The following is a 23,081-nucleotide window of genomic DNA, read 5'->3' as shown; positions in this document are numbered from 1 at the left end:
TTATATGCTATGGGCTATGTATAACAGTACTGCAGCATTACCAGGGGTACATAATGGGGGGAAGCACAAGCATTAGAGGGAGGTTTGGATTTTCTATTTGGTGAGGGTGTGTTTACTGGCTATCTTTCTCTTGGGAACAATGAAATTATCTAAAATTGAGAGCGTTTGTGGACTATTGACTTTGGATGTTATACATGAATCCCAGTAGATGGAGGTGGCTGAAAGATGCTCTGACTGAGAAGCAGATTGGTGACCAATGGTGTATACATAGGCTCGAACATTGTGCTGTTGCAAAAAGGAACAAAGTTGTAAGGTGTGCAACGATGTGAATGAAACTGTGGGACATTTGGTAAGCTAAAATAAACCAGAAACAAGAGAGCAAATATTGTATGATCTCATTTAGAAAATAGTTATAAGAAAACTGGGGCCTAGATTGTAAGCTCTTAGAGCAGTCATATTTAGTCAAGAGTGGTAATTGTCATTTCTGGATCTTGAGGGGCTGTTTTATATACATATAATATAGTATTTAGAGATAAGAACAAAGCCAGGTCGGGATTAAGGTAATTCAGGATACAGAGATAAGGAAGACACTGTATTTTAGAACTTCACCTATTTTTGATACCAAAGGAAGAAATGTTTATTTTTTCCAGAACCTAAATTTAGATCATTTAAACAATCCAAACACAGGGAGCCCAGAATAACAATGAGAGCCTATAACCCTGTACAGCTCAATGTAATACCTGGATACATCCCAGAGTATGTCAAGCAGATAATCAAAAAGTATTGGCAAAGTGCGTTGAGGGATGGGAGAAAAAATATGAAACTATTAAACTTTACCACCAGAGAAACCCTGGATGCTGTGTCAAACATAAGGGACACATTAATCAATAGGCCGTGCCCTTAATCTTGAAGCTTGCTCTTTTGAAGCTTATGTATGTAGTGGAAAAGCTAGGCCTACTAAAGTTATGCCTAAGAGTCACCTCTGGAGGACTTCTTTTGTTGCGCAGATGTGGCCTCTCTCTCTAAGCCCATCTCTGCAAGTGATACCATTACCCTCTCCCCTACGTGGGAAATGACATCCAGAGATGAAAGTTTCCCTGGCAGCATGGGATATGACTCCCAGGGATGAGCCTGGCCCTGGTGCTGTGGGATCAACAATACCATCCTGACCACAAGGGGGAAAAGAGGTGTAACAAATAAGGTATCTGCGGCTGAGAGTGTGGAATCAAGAGGCTACTCTAGAGGTCATTCTTATGCACACTTCAGTTAAACACTACTACCTACCATAACTTGCCAAACTTCAACCAAAACTATTCCAGCCAATCCTAGAGAATACCTAGGTCATTATATAAGATTCTACAAAGGTTCCATGCATGAGGATAATTTTCCAGAAATCTACAACCTCCAGATGGGTCCCTGAAGAAGACAAGTCCTGAAATGCAGAGGGGTCAGCCTTTTCAGAACATCCCCCTATCCCATAATTATTGACAGCCCCTTCCAACATGAAAAATTAAAATTGCCATAGCCCAAATATCCTTAAAGAGTAGGAGAAAGATCAAAGGTGATGGTGGAGTTATAGGGTTTAACAAATGAATATGAGTGCTGAATCATTATATTGACATTTCTTTTAGGCTCCAGTACCATAGAGTAGCTAGAAGTAAAAACCTAACATTGTGGAACTGTAACCCATACCAAACTCTGAAATCTGTTTTACAACTAATTGTTGTGCTTTGAAATTTATCGCTTTTTTGTATATACATCATTTTTTCACACACAAAGAAGAGGAGGAGGAGTATAACAGAAAAAACAGGATTTAACAAATGAGTATGATTTCTGAATCATTATATTGATATTTCTTTTGGTCTCCAGTGGCTTGGAGCAGCTAGAAGAAAAAAATGAAAACCTGTGGAACTGTAACCCATACCAAACTTTAAAATCTGTTCTACAACTACTTGTTAAAATGTACTTGGAAATTTATTGCTTTTTAATATATATTATATTTATTATATATATTTAACTATATATATTATATTTCACAATAAAAAATGTTAAAATGTACAGTGAAGATTAAATGAGGCCATGTATGTAAAACATGTAACAACAATTGGTGTGTAGTACGCAATCAATAAAGGGGTAGATTTTTGTAACAAAAATTTATGAACTCAAAGGTACTTGGTCGGTATGGATATATAGGGATGCTGTATTTTTACATTTTTCTGTAAACTTACAACTTTTATAATTAAAAAATGAAGATAAATGAATTAATAAAAAGAAGTTCAGCTGGTTCTAATATAATATTTATGCATTTTCCACCAAGATATGTTTGGTCTGGCAGAAACTTCCCCTTGGCTAACCAAGAAGAAATAAAAAATATGTTAATGTCCACGAAAACCTTGGTTAATATATTTAAAGTGGTTTAATGGGTCTCCAGTGGTGGTGTCTTCATAAGTAGTAGCTCTCTATTCGGGCATTGACTGCATGGAGAAAACAAATATTCCTTCTCTCAATGAAAGTGAACCAATCATTGCACCCTAAAGGGAGGCATATTTTCTGAGTGATGCTAGACAGTTCTTGCCAAGGGGGAGGTAATGACTTCGAAGAGGACAAACCATCAGTTGCAGTGAAGGTGGCTTATATATTATTTTCTATTCCTGATGAACTGGGTTTAGTTGTCAGGGTTTAATGATCTCACAAAAAGCATTCTGTTGATCAGGAAGCAAAGTCCAAATTTTATAAGACTGAAGGTTGGGACTAATAATGTGAGAGAAATTAAAGAAAAAACTGTACAAGGAATTCTACCTTTCAAAGCCCTTAAAGAAATATGTCTTAAATTTTTTTTTCAGTAGGTTCAGGTGAGTATTGATCCATTGATCAGTTAGATTTAGAGCGGTTAGCAATGGTGTGAGAAAATGCATAAGAATCTTTGTCTTTCCTTAAATGACATCAAAAGGCCATAGAGGGGCGGTGCAAGGATGGCTCAGTGGTAGGATTCTCGTCCACTACACGGGAGACCCAGGTTCAATTTCCTGAGCCTGCACGTGCCAAAAAAAAAAAAAGGGCCATAGAGGCTTAGAAATAAAAAGATGAAGGCGTAGGAGAACATGCAGAGAACACTTGAATAAGTCACTGGAGAGTTTCAGTATATGCTAGTAAGCAAGTTTAGAAGTAAAAAATTTCTGGAGGTATCTGAAAATTCATCTTGTTCCAGAGATTTGAGCTGTCTGCTTCATGTCATATTAACTTCAACTGAGGGTTTTAAGTCAATTGTCTACTTATGGAAATTGTGGGCTTCTGATGCATTTTAAAGAACCCTCAACTTTTAGTCTATCAATGAAATAGAAGTTCAGTGATCTAGACAAAGTTATCTATGCATTTTTAATCGAAAATACGAATCCAAGGATCACCACCTTAGGATTTTAATACCACATAAACTATTATCTGTACCTGAGAATGTCCTACTCTTTAAAAGTTCGAGGCAAACCTTCCTTTGCTATCTCTTCCAGGAGAATAAATTTCCATGTTTCAGGTTATTCAGGGGTTGCTTAGGTAACTAATTTGGAAAGTCTGTTTTTATCTGTTTAGTGATAAGATTAGTATTATTTAATTTTATTAGCTAGCAGAAGGGCAAAGACTAGAATTAGAGTGAAAATCCTAAATGCCTGGGGCGGTCTGTGATTAATTTAAGGAGAGCGCCTACATCATTAGAGCTAGTGAAAATACCCTTAGGTCATGGAAGTTCTAAAATCTCTGAGAACTTTGACATTTTTAGTTTTAGAATTCCTTTGTTTAGATTTCCGACCCATGCCCTTCCCCTCCCTCCTGCAAAAAAAAAAAAAGAATTCTTTTGTTTTCTCTGCATTTTTCTGAAGATTAAGCATCAGGACAATGAAATTTTTGAGTAGAAGGTGAAACTTTTCACAGTTGTTTAATTACAGTCTGACAAGAAAATTATCAATCCATCCTTATCTCAGGATATGCTTTTTCTTCGGGTTCTGAAAACGACTGCCATGTGTATGAACCTCCTGGTAATATATATCTGACAAAAACCACTTGTAATCAAAATATACAAAGAACTCTTAAATTTAACTATTAGAAAACAACTCAATTTTAAAAACAGGCAAAAGATCTTAATAGACCTCTCACCAGAGAAGATATACAGATGACAAATAAGCAAATGAAAAGATGCTGAAGATCATGGCATTAGGGAATTGCAAATGCAAACAGAAATGCTGCTATATACCTATTAAAATAGTTAAAATCCAAAATGCTAACTCCAGATACTGGAGAGGATATGGAGCATCAAGGACTCACATTAATTGCTAATGGAATGCTGAATTATATAGCCACATTGCAAAGCAATCTGGCAATTTCTTACAAAGTTAAACCTAGCCTTAATATATAATTAGACAGTTATATTCCTTGGTATTTACACAAAAGAGTTGAAAACTTATGTCCGCCAAAAAACCACACACGTTTATAGCAGCTTTACTAATGATTGTCAAAACTTGAAAGAAACCAAGAGGCCTTTCAATAAGTGAATGGAAAAACAAACTATAGTACATTCATACAATGAAATGTTATTCAGCAATAAAAAGAAATAAGATATCAAGCCACAAATAAAAAAAACACGGGACATGTTAAACGCATATTACTAAACAAAAGAAAGCAGTGTGAAAAGGCTATATACTGTATGATTCCAACTACATGACATTCCGGAAAAGGCAAAACTAGAGAGACAGTGAAAAAAAAATAAGTGCTTGCCAAGGATTCATAGGAAGGATAGGTATAGCATAGAGCATTTTTAGGGCAGTGAAACTATCCTGTATGATACTCTAACGGAGTAATTATGACTTCATGCATTTGTCAAAAATCCATAGAACTGTACAACATATAGAGTGACCCATAATCTAAACCTTGGGTTTTAATTAATAATATATATCAATATTGGCTTATCAATTGTACAAATCACCACCTTAACCCAAGATATTAATACAGGGGAAATGGCACACAACGGGCATTTTGTAGGCTGAACTGTGTCTCCCTAAAAGATATGAACGTTTCTTAATTTGAAAATAGGATCATTTTAGATGGAATTAGTTAAGTTAAAATGTGGCCCCTACCGGAGTAAGGTGGAACCTTCATCCAATAATACTGATGTCCTTATAATAAGGGGAGAAGAGACACAGAGAGACAAGAGAGAAAATAGTCACTAATGATGGGGAGACATTAAAGTACTAAAGCTGCAAGCCAGGAAAAACCAAGGATTGGGGACAAAACATTAGTAGTTAGGAAAAGGCAAGGGACGAGTCTCCCCGACATTTCAAAGGGAGCATAGCCCTGCTGATGTCTTTATTTCACACTTCTATCCTTCAGAACCTTGAAAGAATAGATTTCTTTTGTTTTCCGCCATTTAATTTGCAATACTTTGTGATGGTAGCCCTAGAAAACTAAGGCAGAAGGTATATGAGAATGCTCTATAAAACCCCAAATTGCTCTAAAAAATAAAGCCAAGGAAATTTTTTTTAAAAAAGACATCTTAACTGAAAATATTTCTCGGGTTGGAATATTAGAGAGAACTCACCAGACTCCACAGAATGGTCACGAAGCACTTGGATTTAAAGGTGATGGATTGCGAACAGCGTTCAGGCAAGCAGTATGCACCCAAGAGATGATACCCTGGACTCAAGGACACCAGGTGTCTCAGTTGAATCACCAAGATCTGTGTGAGGAATCTCGGAGTGGTTGGGGGTTTTTATATCCCCTTGGTCACTAATTAAGCTCATCCAACTTAACAGGTTAGGCCAGTTGCTGACCATCATTTAGGAAACTTACCCTGGGGGGCCTGGGCAGATTGCGTTGGAGAATTTACCCTTTAAGTAACTTATGAAAAAGTTGTCCTTATCTTGGTCAAGGGTAAAAAAAAAAAAAAAAAATCCAGGAGTCCCAGAGATAAAAATAGAGCTCTTTCATTTCAAAACTCCGAATGAAATTTTTCTTCCATTTTGTTTAATTTTTCTGAATTTGGAGCCTAAATTTGGAGAAGGCAAAATTGTTCACCCTTCACCTAATAGTTTGTAGTAAAGGATTTATTAATACTCCTTTAAATGTAAGTATTTAAGTGTAAAGAGGCATATAAATTTACAAATAGTTAAATGTAAAGCTTTTAACTTGTCTTAATATATAATTAACTTATAAGTATATTAAATAAAATGATGCTTACTATATTGAATTTACTATCTTCAAAAAACAACTTCCTTGATAAATTGACAACTCATATTTGTTATTTTGTCTCTACATTTGTATTTTTCTGTTATCTATTTTACTTAGGATAGTCATCTATTTTCATAAATAATCATATTTAACCAAAGTAACCGATTCTGCTTTCTTCAGACACATGAGAAAACAAAAGGACAGGAAACTAGGAAATGTCTTGCTAATTTTTTTTCAATGAACAAACATTTGGTGTTATTCATCTCAATATAAAGTGGAAAAAACAAACATATCATTTAACATCGTCCAAAGCATTTCCACTTATACTTAATCTATAGCCATGTTAAGAGATAAGGGTAAGTTAAAACTATGTTTAGTGACTAAAGCTTTTTATCATTTTCTTACTAATGTATTGCCCCAGTCATTCAAATATAATTATTAATGAACTCAATTTAGCTTTTATTTAAGGTCCAAACTAGGTTAGAATCTGGAAATCAGAATTTTAACTAACACATTGAGCTTTTATGACTTTGTAGCAATATGAAAACTCCACAATATTAAACCTTTTAAAAAGATATTAAAATTTAAATTAATTGAATACAGTTTTATATTTTTGTCATCTTATATTTGCTTAAACAATATAAAGGACTTAGAAAACTTAAATCTTGAGAAATTTAATCTTATTCTTGTACAAATGAAAATACCTTGCTAATATAATTTTTATATGAAGATATAGTTTTGATTCTAAACCAACATAATTAACTCACTCTGATTTGTCCTAAGATGTAGCTATTTATAAGGATTTAAAGGAACATAAAATTCTAAAAAAAAAATTTATAAACCTATGCATAAACAACCAACTGTCAAAGACCCTAAATTATGCCAAAAGCTTTGTATATTCAACTTTTAAAATCTGGTAACCCTAACCAGGGTATTGGTTAACTCACAATGAAAGTTTCTTCCTTTTTCCCTTTGAGTCCCAGCTTTTAGCAAGATGAAATTTAAAGAGGTAACACATATTATAAACTTAATGTTGCTACTTTCCTTTTAGGTAGGATGGGATAATTAATTTCTTAATGACCCCATTATTTAAAATATCAACAGATATTCTTGTTGAATTTTTTTTTTAAATCCTTTAAAAATTTATTAGTTTATAGATCCTATGCAGGGTTATACCAATCAGACTTTTTCAATCAAGTTTTTGCCCCCATACCAAAGCCAAATAAAGACAAGCATAAGGAAAGAAAACTACAGACCAACATCTCTTATGAATAAAAATACAAAAATACTAGCAAACTCAATGCGACAACACATAAAATAATTATGCACTATGATCAAGTGGGATTTTTTCCAGGTATGCAAGGACAGTTCAACATAAGAAAACCAATGTAATACACCACATTAACAGTACAAAGGGGGAAAACACATGATCATCTTAATTGATGAAGAAAAGGCATTTGACAAAATCCTTTCTAAGTGTTAAAAACACTTAGAAAACTAGAAACAGAAGGAAATATCCTCAATATTGTGAAGGGCATATATGGAAAACCCATAGCTAACATTATACTTAGTGAAAATCTGAAAGCTTTCCCTCTAAGGTCAGGAACCAGACCAAGGCTGCCTACTGTCTACTCTCACCATTGTTATTCAGTATTGTACTGGAAGTTCTAGACAGAGAAATCTGGCAAGAAAAAGACATAAAAGGCATACAAATTGGAAAGGAAGAAGTAAAATTTTCCCTATTTGCAGATGACATGATGCTATATTCAGAGAATCCTGAAAAATCTACAACAAAGCTCCTATTGATAAATGAGTGCAGAAAAGTGGCAGAATACAAGATCAACAACTAAAAATCAGTACTGTTTCTACACACTATCAAAAAGCAATCAAAAAAATAAATCAAGGGCGGGCGATGATGGTTCAGTGGCAGAGTTCTTGCTTGCCATGCCGGAGACCCAGGGTTGATTCCTGGTGCCTGCCCATGCAATTAAAAAAAGGAAGAAGAAGAAATCAAAAAAAAAATCCATTTATAACAGCAACTAAAATAATCACTACATAGGAATAAATCTCATCAATGATGTAAGTACTTATATACCAAAACTACAAAACATTGCTAAAAGGCATCAAAGAAGACCTAAATAAATGGAATGACATTCTATGCTCATAGATTGGATGACCAAATATTGTTAAGATGTCCATTCTACCTAAAGTGATTTCCAGATTCAATGTTATTCCACTTAAAATTCCAACCTTCTTTGAAGAAATGGAAAAGCCAATCACCAAATTTATAAGGATAAGGGAACCCAAATAGCCAAAGCCATCTTGGAAAAGAAGAACAAATTTGGAGGACTCACATTTCCTGATGTTAAAACTTAATACAAAGCCAAGGTAATTAAAACAGCATGGCATTGGGCGAGCCACAGTGGCTCAGCAGGCAGAGTTCTCACCTATCATGCTGGAGACCTGGGTTTGATTCCCGGTGCCTGCCCATGCAAGAACAAAACAAAAACAAAAAACAGCATGGTATTGGCACAAGTGCACACATGCAGACCAATGGAACCAAATAGAGGGCTCAAAAACCAACCCGAACATTTATGGCCAACTTTGGCTATGAGGCAAAGACTACTCCATTGGGAAAGAATAGTCTCTTCAATAAATTGTTCTGGGAAAATTGGGTATCCATTTGCAAAAGAATAAAGGTGGGACACTTCCTCACATCATATGCAAAAATCAACTCATAATGGATCAAAGTACTAAATATAAGAGCCAGAACTATCAAAGCCCTAGAAGGAGATGTAGGGAAGCATTTTCAGGACCTTGTGTCATGCAATGGTTTCTTAGACTTTACACTCAATGTACAGTGACAAAATAAAAAATACACAAATGGGCCTAATCAAAACAGAAAACTTTTGTGTCTCAAAGGACTTCATAATGAAAATAAAATGACAACCAACCCAATGGAAGAAAATATTTGGAAACCACATATTTGATAAAAGCTTAATATTTAGAATATATAAGGAAATTCTTCAACTAACAACAAAATGATAACCCAATTAAACAATGGCCAAAAGACTCGAATAGACATCTCTCCAAAGAAGATATATGAATGGCCAAAAAGCACATGAAAAGGTGCTCAAAATCATTAAATAGCAGGGAAACAGAAATCAAAACCACAATGAGATAGCATTTTACATCCACTAGATGGCTACTATTTAAAAAGAACAATACAGGAAATTACAAATTTTATAGAGAATATGGAGAAACAGGAACATTTATCCATTATTTGTGACAATGTAAAATGGTACAGCCACTGCGGAAAACAGTTTGGCTGTTTATCAGAAAGTGAAGTATAGAATTACCCTATGACACAGCAAGCCCACTTCTGGATATATAACCAAAAAAAAAAACTGAAAGCAGAGCTCAAACATATATTTGCACATTTATCTTAATAGCAGCATTATTTACAGCTGCCAAAAGATGGAAGAAAGTTAAATGTTCAACAATTGAGGAATTCATCAACTGATGCATGGATGAATATATACATATAATGTAATATTATCCAGCCATAGAAAGAAATGAAGTTCTGATATATTTGATGACATAGATGCACTTTGAAGACATCATGTTGTGTGAAATAAGCCAGACACCAAAGACAAATACTGTGTGATTTCACCAAAATGAAATAATTAGAATAAAAAACTTACAGAGTCAAAATTTAGAATATGGTTTACCAGGGAGCAGGTTGAAGGTGGGGACAGGGTGAAGGTGAGGAATAGGGAATTAAGGCTTAAAATGTACAGAGTTCCTATTTGGGATGATAGAAAAATTTTGTAATGGTTAGTGATGGTAGTAACACAGTTATGTTGTGAACATAATTAACAGCAGTGAATTTCCCATTTAAATGTGGTTAAAAGGGGAAATGTTAGGTTGTATATATGGTACTAGAATAAAAAATTTTTTAAAATTCTTGGAACTTCATAACACAAATAGTGAGCCTTAAGTTAAGCCATAGGTTATAGTAAGCACAATTATAAAAACGTGTTTTCATCAATTGTAACAAATGTACCATGCCAATAATTGGGTGGTGTGTTGGTCTGAAATTGTTATATGCCCCAGAAAACTTCTTTCTTTCCTAATCTAATTTTGCAGGGCCAGACCTATCATTTAGGGTGGAAACATTTGATTATATTGTCGCATGGAGACTTACATATTCAACTCTAGGTGTGACTTTTTGGTTAGATTACTTTCATAGAGAAATAGATTACCAATTGTGGCTGTGGCCCTTTGATTAGATGTGGATCTGACTCCACCTATTCCAAGTGCTCTGGATTAGTTTACTAGAGTCCTTTAAAGGGGGAAACATTTTGGAGAAAATTCAGATACAGATACAGACACAGAAATTTGGAAATGCAGAAGTCTAGGAGACATAGTTAATTCACAGCCAACACAGAAAAAGATGCTTGGAGAACAGTAGCTTCAGAGCTGACAGAGACACAGATATCTGAAAATGCTTGGAGTGCCAACAGAGAGAGCAGACACCTAGACATGGACGTTTGGAGATGCAGAGACCAGCAGACATTGCCATGTGCCTTCCCAGAGGCACTAGAAGACTGGAAGAATTGTAAGTGAATAAGAAAGGCTGGTGTTGCTTTGAAGAGACTGTTGGTAGAGATGTTGATTCTACAAAGGCCTTAGACAGAAATGAGGAATTTGTTGCTGCAAACTGGAAGGATGGCAACTCTTATTTTCAAATGGCAGAAAATTTAGCAAAACTGCATGCTGCTTTCAGGCGGAAGTTAGAATTTAAAGGTCATGTCCCAAGATACTTAGCTGAAGAAATTTCCAAACTAAATGTGGAAAATGCAGCCTGGTTGCTCCCTGAAGCTTTTAGGGAAATGCAAGAAAGAAAGAAATTTAGAATTGAACTCTTGGGTACAAAAAAAAAGAGAAAATAATGGTCTGGAAAATTCAAAGCTTCAAGGAAGGGAGATCCCAGTGGTTAGTGCCCTATGTAAGGATTTCACCATACATGGAACCAGTCAATCATGTCAGGACAAGCCAGATGGGAGATGGAGTTTCCAAAAATGAGTCATGGAAAGTCCTATTGTCTGATGGCTGTGATCCCTGTGTACTGCAGGGAAAAATCAACAAATTTTTTTTGTGAAATCTGTGTAAATGGAACCACTGCCAGTCTGGATGAAAAAGGATAGAAAAGGAACAGATTGAAGGAAAAAGGACTTCAAAGGCAGATCCATGAAGCTAACATTTGAAGAAATCTCGGGCCAGGAGAGCACACCCACCCATCCACATAGGAAGGATGCGTTTGCCCCAGAATCAGAGAGTGAGCCATCTGCCTCAACATTCAGGAGAAGTTTCAGTGCCCCAGGCCTCAAAAAGGGTGAAGCACATAAACTGGGATTTGGGGGGTGGTCCTGGTGATCACCCCCTTGTTTTGATGGGATTGAGCGTGTACCCTGGAGATGGCAGAGAGTCTAGGTGCTACCTTCATGCTTGGAGAGGGTGAAGCCAAGATAAAGGTGGTCCTCCCAAGGTGCTGCAATGTTGCAACCCTCATCCCAGCATTTGCAAAGAGCAGGGCCATTGCGTAAGCCCTTAGAGAGGATGGGGTTGCTGCTCTCTGAAGCTCCAAGGGAAAAAACATCATTCCATAAATGACTCTTAGACTTTGAATTCTAATGTAGTTTGCCCTGCAGGTTTTAGGAACTATTTGGGATCTTTGACCTCTGTTTTCCTTTCAACTTCTCCTTATGGCAATAGGAACATGTATCCTATGACTGACCCTCCTTTATATATTGGAAACAGATAATTTGTTCTGAATTTCACAGGTCAACAGCCAGAAAAGATTTTTCCTTAGGACAGACCATGACTGTAATTGCCTTTGATGAGATTTTGTAGTGTTTCTTACTTTATACTGCATTGGTATTATTACTGAAATTGTTTAAGATAAGACCTTTGTGATATTGTGATACAATGAATGTATTTTGCATATGGAAAGAATATATGTTTTGGGGGTCCAGAGAGTGGAATGTGCTGGTTTGAAATTATTTTGTACCCCCAGAAAAGCCATATGTTCTTTCCTAATTCAATTTAGAGGGACCAGACCTATTGTTTAGGGTGGAAACATTTGATTAGATTGTTTCTATAGAGACTGACACACTCAACTCTGGGTGTGACCTTTTGGTTAGATCACTTTCATGGAGATGTGACTACCAATTGTGGGTGTGGCCCTTTGATTAAATGGATACGAGACTTGACTCCACCCATTCAAGGTGGGCCTTAATTGGTTTACTAGAGTCCATTAAAAGGGGAAACATTTTGGAGGAAACTTAGATGCAGACAGAGACACAGAAATTTGGAAATGCAGAAGCCCAGGAGACACAGTTGTTTCAGAGCTGACACAGAAGAAGATGCCTGAAGAACATTTGCTTCAGAGCTGATAGAAATGCAGACGTTTGAAGATGCTTGAAGTGCTGACAGAGGGAGCAGATGCCTCGACATTGGCGTTAAAGACGAAGAGGCCAGCAGACATTGCCATGTGCCTTCCCGTGAGATGCTAAGCAAGTCAGAACCCAGAGTTTCACCTCAGAGGAGCTAAGTGAAGCCTCAAAGACACTTAGAGGGGAAACCACCGGAATCAGAAGCTGGGGCAACGGTGATGGGAGCAGGAATCAGCAGACACCAGCCATGTGCCTTCCCAGGTGACAGACATCAGCCTTCCCGGAGTTAAGGAATCTTCCCTAGTTCCTTGGTTTGGACATTTTCTCTTGTACTGAAACTGTAAACCTGTAACATAATAGACTTCCTTTTTAAAAGCCATGCCATTTCTGGTATATTACATTTTTAGCAGCATTTAACACATTAGTACAGGTGTTATATGGGAATCCTGCATTTTATGCATGATTGTTCTGTAAACCCCCAACTTCTCTAATTAAAAAAAAAACAGTAGAAAGCACCCAATTTGAAGCAAATAGAGAGAAAAAATGAAAGAAAGAAGAGTCTCAGAAACTTCTGAATGTATCAAAATGACCAATGTAGTTGAAATTGGTGTCCTCAAAGCAGAGGAAAAGAGATTAAGGCAGAAAAAGATATTTGAAGAAATATTTGCTGCTGGCTTTCCAAATTTGGTGAAAGACATAGATAGATGTATAGATTCAAGAAACTGGTGCAGAATCCAGACATAGTAAACCGAAAATACAGTATTACCTGTACACATCATAATCAAAACACTGAAAATCAAAGATAAGGAAAAAAATCTTGACACCAGCTAGAGACCAACAAGATATTATATACAGGGGAACAATGATTTAAATGACTGTGGATTTGTCCTCAGAAGCCATGGATGCTAGAAGACAATGAAACAACCTCTTTGAAGTGCTGAAAAAGATATGTCAACCCAGAATTGTATATTTAGTGAAAGTATCCTTTAAGAATAAAGGCAAAATAAAGACATTATCAGATGAAGAACAACTAAGATAATTTGTCACCTGAAAATCTGCTCTATAAGAAATGCTAAAGGGAGTTCTTCCAGCTGAAGGGAAATGATGCAAGTGAAAAGCTTGGATGTGCAGGAATATAGGAAGAACAGCAGAGAATATCAAAAGTTAGATAATATGAAAATTTCATTTGACTTAGGTTCTTTGAAATGTGTATGATTTTTAAAACAAGAATCATAGTTATCTAGTGGGGTTTTCAATATAACTTGATGTACATATGACAGCTGTAACAAAGTTCTGTCAGAATAGATAAGGAGATTTAAAGGGTTACATGATTTCTATGTTTCACATGAAGTGGTGTGACACTAATTCTAAGTAGGCTGGGAGAAATTAGATATGTATGTTTTAATCCTCACAGTAATCGCTAACCCACTAAAAAACATACTGAGATATAATGCCAAAAATCCAATAAGCAAATTAAGTTGGAATACTTATGATACTCAAATAATTGAAAAGAAGGTATAAAGGGAGACCAAAAGAGCAAAAATAACAGAGGTGGCAACTAGAACACAAACAATAAAATGGACTAGAACACAAATAATAAAAAATAACAAAGGAACACTGGATGCCAGCCATGTGCCTTCCCATGTGACAGAGGTGTCCCAGATGCTAGCAGCCTTTCTTCAGAGTCAGGTATCATGGCTTAATTGGGATATTTCCATGCTTAAGAACAGTAAATTGTACGTCAGTGAATTTCCATTGTAAAAGCTAATCCATTTCTGGTATATTGTATTTCTGCAGTTTTAGCAAACCAAAACAGATTTCTTGCTAAGAAGTGGGGTGCTGTGAGATGCAAGTACCAAAATTGCTGGAACTGAATTACAAATGGATAAGGGAAAGGTTCTGGAAAAATTGCAAGATGCTTGACAGAAAAGGCCCAGATTGCTTTGAAAAAACTGATGGTAGAAATATGGATGCCAAATGTACTTCCGATGAGGCCTTAGACAGAAATGATGACTGGGTCATTGCCAAGTAGAAGAAAGGTGATCCTTGTTTTAAAGAAGCAGAGAACTTGGGCAAAATTGAATTCTAGTGTCAGACGGAAGACAGAATTTGAAAATGAAGAGCTTGGATATTTAGCTGAGGAAATTTCCAAACTAAATGTGGAAAATGTACCCTGGCTTCTCCTTGCAAGCTTGTAGTAAAACGTGGCTAGAAAGGAATGGCTGAGAACTGAACTCTTGGATACAAAGAAACCAGAACCTGACAGGCTGGGAAATTTTTGAGCTTTTGGAAAGTGAGGCCCCAGAGAAGAGTGTCCCTTATGAGAATTTAATCAAACATGGAGCCAGTCAGCCATTTCAGTGTGAGTCAGGATTGGAGATGAAGTTATTCAGAAAGGATTTGTGGAAAATCCTATTGTCTGACAGTTGGGACTCCTGTGAGCTGCATGCAAAGCCAATGAGATTTTGTGGGACCTGTATGAATGGAACCACTCCAGCCTGGACTAAAAAGGACAGACTGAAGAAGAAGAAGAAGAAAAAAAAAACCATAAAATGTAGATCCACAGAAGCCGAAGTCTGGAATCAAGAAATGTTGAGCCAAGAGACAGAATCACACATGCACATCAAAAGGGTGAGTTTGCTCTGGAGCTTGCAGAGGGCAGGCATTCCTCCTCATTGCTCAGGAAGTGTGCTGCCACCCAGGATTCTCAGATGCCGGGGGAATTAAGGGAAGCTTGCCACCTCATTGTTCAGGAAGAGTGCTGTCTCCCCAGACATTGGGGAGGGTAGAGCACATTCTCCAGGGATTGGAGAGAGTCTGGCCACCACCTCCCTGTTTTGAGGGGACTGAGTGGGTGCCCTGTAGATGGCAGAGAGTCTGGCTGCCATCCAGATCCTTGAGGAGAGACTGAGAACATGGTCATCACTCCAATGTTTTCAAGATGTTGGACCCCTCAGTGTTTGGAGAGAGCAGGGCTGCTGTGCAGCCCCTTGGAAAAGGTGGGACTGCCACTCTCTCAAGTCCTGAAGATAAACATCATTCTGTAGATGACTCTCAGACTTTAACACCTAATGAAATATGTCCTACAGGCTTTCAGAACTCTTTGAGCTCCTTTTTTCCTTCTAATATCTCTGTATGGAAATATTGAAAGGAACATTCACTCTTTGACTGTCCCTGCTTTGACTATTTGTAGCAGATAACTTGTCTTAAATTTCGCAAGTTCAGAGCTGGAGGAGAATTTTGCCTTAGGACAGACCATACCTGTAACTGATGTTGATAAGACTGTACTATTAAGTACTGTTCCTGAAATGATATAAGCTTTTATGATTTTGTGATAGAATGCATGTGTTTTCATATGAATAGAACATGTCCTTTTTGGGTCCAGAGGGTAGAGCATGCTGGTTTGAAGCTGTTATGTACCCCAGAAAAGTCCATGTTCTTTTAATCTATTCCTGTGGGTGTAGACCTATTGTGAGTGGGACCTTCTAATTAGGTTGTTTCAATTGAGATATGACCCACCCAATTTAAGGTGAGTCTTAATCCTTGTTACTGGAGTTCTTTATGAGGATAAAAGATAGAAAAAGCTTAGCGAGCTCAGAGAGAAACACAAAGAGACAAAGGCAGAGAGACATTTGGAAAGAGAGAGAAAAAGCCAGAGGAGGTGAGCCACTGAAACCAGAAACCAGGAGAGAAGGACCAGCAGATGTTGTCATGTTTTTCCCCATGTGACAGAGGTGTCCCAGATGCCAGCAGTCTTTCTTCTGAGTCCAGGTTTGATGCTTTAGGACATTTTCATGTCCTTAGAACTGTAAACTTTAAGTTAAAAAGTCCCCATTATAAAAGCCAAAAAAAACATGTAGGAAAAGCACAAAATTTTGTAAATTAAACAGTACATTTTAGACAATCAATGAATCAATGAAAAAATCTCAAGGGATATTAGAAAATGTTTTAAACTGAATGTTAACCAAAATATAACACACCAAAATTGGTGGAATGCAACTAAAGCAAATTTTATAGGGAAATCTACAGCTTTAAGTGCTTTTATTAAAAAGAAGAAATTTATACTCAAGTTTCTCTTCAGATCGTATCTCTCACCTTTTACTAAAGCTTACCATGTTGAGAAACAATAGCGAGTTATAAGACCAGGTTTTTGAGGTCTTGCTTTGGCAAGACCAAATATAAGCTGTCAAAAACAGAAACTTGACTTTCTAATAAATAAGCTTTTAAACAAGAAAAAAAAAAAAAGAGGAAATTTCTAAAATCAGACACCTAAAATTCCATGTAGGAAGTTAGAAAAAGGAAAGCAAAGTAAATCCAACCTAAGTATATGGAAGGAAATAATAAAGAGAAAAGCAAAGATCAACTAAATAGAGAGCAGAAAGAAAATGAACAGAACATGAAATGAAAAGGCCAGAAGCCAGTTCTTTAGACAAATTTATAGTTAGGGTGACTAAAGAAATTAAAAGACAACACATATCATAAATATCACTTATAGATACTAAAAGAATAATCAAAGAATACTAAGGACAACTCCATGCCAACAATTTTTTCAATTAGGTAAAATGGACACATTTCTTAAAAATACTGACAAGATTGAAATAAGAAGAAACTGAAAATCTGAAGTCTTTTAATCTACTAAAGAAGTTGAATCTGATATCAAAAGCCTTCTGTGCCAGTTTGAAGCTATTATGTTCTCCAGAAAAGCCATGTCATTTAATCCTCATTCAATATTGCTGAGTGGAACGCTTTTTTTTTATTGTTTCCATGGAGATATGATCCTTACAATTGTGGGTGGTAACTTTTGATTGCATGGCTTCCATGGAGATGTGTCTTTACCTATTCAAAGGGGGTTTGCTTACTGGTGCCCTTTAAGAGGAAACCATTTTAGAAAAAGCTTTAGAGCCACTAGAACCAACAGAGTCCACATAGCCAGACACCTATGGAGATGAAGAAAGAAAATGCCTAGGGAAGCCATTTAAAAAGCCTGGAGAGAAAGCTAGCAGATGTCACCATGTGCCTTTCTATCTGACAGAGGTGTTCTGGATCTGTCAGCCTTCTTGAGTCAAGGTTTCTTTCCCTAGATGCCTTAGTTTGGACACTTTTATAGCCTTGCCTTAATTTGGACATTTCACAGCCTTAGAACTATAAAATTGCAACTTATTAAATTCCCTTTTAAAAAAATCTGTTCCAGTTCTAGTATATTGCATTCTAGCAGCTTGCAAACTGCAATGCCTTCTCAATAAGAAAACTCCAAGCCCAGATGGTTTTGCTGGTGAATTCTATCAAGCATTTGAGGAAGAAAACACCAATGTCTAGGCATCTGCTCTCTCTGTCAGCACTTCAAGCATCTTCAAATGTCTACATTTCTATCAGAATAAAGGGGAAAAGCCACTCTGAACTGGTCTTGGAAAGTTTTCCCTACAGCTCCTTACATGTACACCAGTAATAAACTCAGCTTCTCACCAAAACAAGGAAATTTGTTTCTCTACTTGATGCAGGATCAGATGGGTCCGACTATAACAATTTGGTGACCTCCAGAACTGCCAGACAATACATTCCTGTTGTTTTCAGCCACTTAGCTTGTGTTCTTTTGTTATGAAACAAATTGTTGATATACAAAGTAAGAGTGATGACTCTCAAAATCATTATTCTGTGTGAAAGAAGCCAGGCACAAAAAGAGTGCATGCTATTATTGTTAAAATTTTCAGATGCGATATATCATTGTGGTTAAGGTTTTAAAAAGTGTTTATCTTTTACAGAAAAAATTATAAAATATTTATAGATGAAATTATATGAAGCCTGAGATTTTCTTCAAAATAAATGCTGCTGGGGATGGAGGGGTAAATATGAAACAAGGATGGCCTTGAAAGCTGTAATGTGGAGACCCACAGGCCTGATTGTACTATTCCCTCTACCTTTGTATATGATTGAATTTTCCATTATAAAAAGTTTTTTTTAAAAAGTACATGCTATGTAATTCCATTTACATACATTTCTAGGAAATGAAAACTAATAGTGAAAGAAAGCAGGTCAACAGTTGCCTAAGGATAGGGATGGCAGAAAGAATGGATTATAGTTGGCACAAGCATTGGGGGTTATGGAATTATTTGCTATTTTGATAGTTTGTGATCTATATCAAATCTACTTATATTGTACAGTTTAAATATGTGGACTTTACTGCACTTTGGTTCTTCCTCAGTAAAGATGGGACAAAATAAGGTGAAATCAAATGGAAAAATAATCAGTCTCTGCAATTCACCACATTAACAGAAAAAATAGGTGGAACATGTGAATATCCTAATAAATACAGAAAAAGCATTAGATCAAACTAAACACCCATTCTTAGTAAAAATTCTCAGCAAACTAAGACTAGAAGGTATAGCAGGTAAGTTTTCCAGGAAGCAGATTCAGCTATGCACTCCATTCCACTTGAATTCCAAGTGATCCAGCTCCAAAATTTCAGATAAGAATCTGCTTCATCAGACCACTTCTCATGCCAACTGTCACAGAAACCGATCTGCATGCAGGAAGTTTTTTGGAGTGTGCTTGCAAGATCAATATCTGTGGGGCAATGGGGATGCCAGGGGCAGATAGGGAGAGATTGATGAGCTGTGTAGGTCTTTTTGTTTAAGTTTTATTTTGCACATTTAAAAATTTGAGACTTTTAATAACCACCAAATAAATTCAATCACAATTAATGGTTAACAGAATGTAGTGGTATATAATACCATACCATAATACCATAATAAATTGGCAATTACTAAAAAAAGGTACACTTTAGGGCACATATTGCATCACAAATTACTATTGGAATACTGTGCTAGTTAGGTTCAGGTGTTAACTTGGCCAGGTGATGGTGCCTGGACAACTTCTGTTGCTGAGGATGTGAATCATTAGCATGTGAAATTCATCTATGGCTTATTCTAACTGCAAGTCTGCTAAGGGGAGTGTCTTCTGCATGAGTGATGTTTAATTTAATTAGCTGAAAACTTAAATAGAGAGGTCAGAAGACACAGCACAGCCTAAGCAACTCGGCATACCTCTTCTCAGCACTTACAGCTCAGCCCAGACATTTGGAGATGCAGAAAGGAATCACCCCAGGGAAAGCCATTGGAACCTAGAAGCCAGGAGAGAAGGCCAGCAGACACTGCTGTATGCCTTCCTATGTAACACAAAAACCTCAGATGAAAGCTGCCTTTCCTCTGAACTGTGGGTTTTTAACTAAATAATTCCCTTTTAATTAAAAGCTGATCCATCTCTGGTGTGTTGCATTCTGGCAGCTTTAGCAGACTAAAACAGATTTGGTACTGGAGAATTGGAGTGCTGCTGCAGTTTGCAAATACAAGATATGATGGATCAGTTTTTTTTTTTTTTTTGATGGATAAGGGGAAGATTTTGGAGGAATTGTGAGGAGCTTGATGGAGAATGCCTAGAGTGCTTTGAAGAGACTGTTGGTGTAAACAGAATCACTGCCAGTCTGGACAAAGGGGGACACAAAAGGGACAAACTGGAATTTATAGAGTGAGAAGCATGGAAGCTAGGGTCTGAAGCTAAGAAGCCTTGGGCCAGGAGAATGGCCCCACCTATATATGTGGAAAGGGTGAGTTTGCCCCAGGAGCAGAGGGTGGGCCTCCCATGCCATTGCTCAGGAACAGTTGTGCTGCCCCAGGCATTGGAGAAGGTGGAGCGCGTTAACTGGGGACTGCAGAGAGTCTGGTTGTCACCCCATTATTCTGGAGGGGTTTAGTGTGTGCTCCAGAGATGGCAGAGATCCCAAGTGCTTCTCTGAAAGTTGGAGAGGATGGAGCCAAGAAAAAGGTATTCTTGCCAATGTCTCCCAAGATTACTCTCTCCAAACGCTGTGGTGTTGCAAAGTCACTCTATAGGCTCTTGGAAAGTGTGGGACTGCTGCTTTCTAAGGCCCTGGGGATAAATTATTCAAATTTAGAAATCCAATGTAGTTTGCCCTGCAGGTTTTCAGAACTTTCTGGGCCCAGAGACCTTTGTTTTCCTTTCAATCTCACCCTATGGTAATGACAATATGTATCTTATAACTGTACCTACTTTGTATATTGGCAGCAGCAGATAATTTGTTCTGAATTTCACAGGTTCAGAGCCAGAAGAGAATTTCTGCCTCAGAAAAGACCAAGCCTGTAGCTGGCTTTATTGAGATTTTTTTTTCTTTTTTTTTTAATGATAGAAACTAAAGATGATTTATTCCATCCTCATGGTTATAGATGTTACAGGGCAAGATAAGGTAAATGAGGCAAATAAAGCAAACTTTTCCCCTTATTTAACCAGATGTAACATTTTATGATATATCAGTTGACTTAATTCACCGACTTGGTTTGGAAGTTGACAAAACAAAATCTTTGAAATTTAGGATCTTCCTCCAAGGTTTCTCCTGACCTACATTGTGATTTCTGAGGTGGTCTCTGCAACATTCTTGAAGATTTTAGGTCAATTTGACATCTCTTGTTAAGGCAGGGAACTGTTGAAAGTGTCTTCTTCTTGGCTAACCCAGACTACCAGCAATTTTAATCGCTGTTAATATATAAAAAATAAAATTATACTCCCAAGAATTGACACTGTTGTGGTGGGATCCCTTTTCATTGCATTAGCTCTCTGAGAGGAAACAGAAGTCCTAACCAATTGCTTCCATGTACAATGATTCCAGTATGGCGTACCGAAAATCCTTCATAGCACAATTTAAGAGGTCAGGTAACCCAAACCATTCTGACTAGTTTATCATTATTTACATACATGGTATATTTAAAGTTGATCACAGTCCAAGAATTGCAACCATAATCCCATTTATTGAGATTTTACATTGTTTTTAACTTTGTATTTTTGATGTTTTGTATTGAGCTGATTTAAGGCTTTTGTGATTTTTTATGGTGAAATGAATGTATTTTATAAATGGAAGGATTTGCGGCATTGTATGTGGACTGATGATAGTTGCCAAGTAGACAAGGGGTGGACATGTGGTAGTTAGGTTCAGGTGACAACTTGGCCAGGTGATGGGGCCTAGTTCTGTTGCTGTGGATGTGAATTATTAGCATGTGGAATTCATCTATGGCTGATTACATCTACAACCCACTAAGGGGAGTGTCTTCAGCAATAAGTGATTTTTAATTTAATTATCTGGAAGCTTAAAAGAGAGAGGTTAGAAGCGATCTCAACACAGCACACCCCCAGCAGCTCAGCATAGCTCATCAGACGTTTGGCGATGCAGAAAGGAAACCATCCTGGGAAAAACCATTGGAATCCAGAAGCCAGTAGAGAAGGCCAAATATCACCATGTGCCTTTCCATGTAACAGAGAACCTTTATATGAAAGTTAGCCACCTTTCCTCTGAACTGTGGATTCTTTTTTTTCACTTTAAAAAGGGGAATTTATTAAGTTGCAAGTTTGCAGTTCTAAGGCTGTGAAATTGTCCAAATTACAGCAAGTCTATAATAATGTCCAATCTAAGGAATCCAGGGAATGATACCTTGGCTCAAGAAGGCTGATGATGTCCAGGGTTTCTCTTGTGGCTGGAAGGGCACATGGCGAATTCCGCTAGCTTTCTCTTCCAGTTTCTTATTTCATGAAGCTGGGAACGTTTTCATTCTTCATCTCCAAAGGTCTCTTGCTGTGTGAGCTCTATGGCTTTTTTCAAAATGGTTTCCTCGTAAAGGGCTCCAGCAAGCAATCTCACCTTGAATAGGTAGAGACACATCCCCATCAAAACCATCTAATCAAAAATTACTTCCTACAGTTGGGTAGGTCACATCTCTGTGGGTAATCAAAAAGCTCCCACCCAACAATACTGAATGATAATTAAAGAATTTGGCTTTTCTGTGGTACACAAGATTCAAACCTGCACATTCTACTCTTTGGACCCCCAAAACACATGTTCTTTCCAAATGCAAAATACATTCATTTCATCACAATATCAGAAAGTCTTAAACCATTTCAGTGGCAATACAAATACAACACAAAATAAAAAACAGTACAGAATAATCTCGTGAAAGTTAGTTATAGGCATGGTCTGTGCTAAGGCAAAATTATCCTCTGGTTCTGGACCTGTAAAACTCAGAACAAGTTATTTGCTGCCAATGTACAAAGAAGGGACAGTCATAGGATAAATATTGAAATATTCCCATTTCTTTAGGGAGAAATTGGAAGGAACACAGGGGAACACAGAAGTTTACTGGCTGTTAAATCACCAGCCAGTAAATAGAGTACATGTGAGTCCTTTTCCTTCCAAATTATAGTTTCAAACTTCATTATGGCCCCAGCCTGTCTATGTGCTTTTTATTTTATTATGCATCAGGTACTATGCATACATTTTAAAATGCCCCTGGAATATATAACCATTGTTCTGGACTTAAATGTACAGTGAAGGGAATTTATAATTTTTTTTTGAAC

The 23,081-nt window shown here is 37.0% G+C and overlaps 1 protein-coding gene and 1 non-coding gene across 2 annotated transcripts in view; one reads left to right on the top strand and one right to left on the bottom strand.

Annotated features, from left to right (window-relative positions):
• AKR1D1 (aldo-keto reductase family 1 member D1) overlaps positions 1-23,081 on the bottom strand; it is a 118,978-nt gene that overhangs the window by 64,838 nt on the left and 31,059 nt on the right. The window lies entirely within an intron of this gene.
• Positions 16,730-16,842, top strand: LOC143652462 (U5 spliceosomal RNA). Its single transcript, XR_013160691.1, has one exon. It is a non-coding gene; the product is annotated as a U5 spliceosomal RNA (small nuclear RNA).

The sequence above is a fragment of the Tamandua tetradactyla genome, chromosome 1, assembly GCF_023851605.1.
Source record: "Tamandua tetradactyla isolate mTamTet1 chromosome 1, mTamTet1.pri, whole genome shotgun sequence".
Classification (NCBI taxonomy): Eukaryota; Metazoa; Chordata; class Mammalia; order Pilosa; family Myrmecophagidae; genus Tamandua; species Tamandua tetradactyla.
The sequence above is the reverse complement of the archived record's forward strand: the minus strand, read 5'-3'. Positions and strand labels throughout refer to the sequence as shown.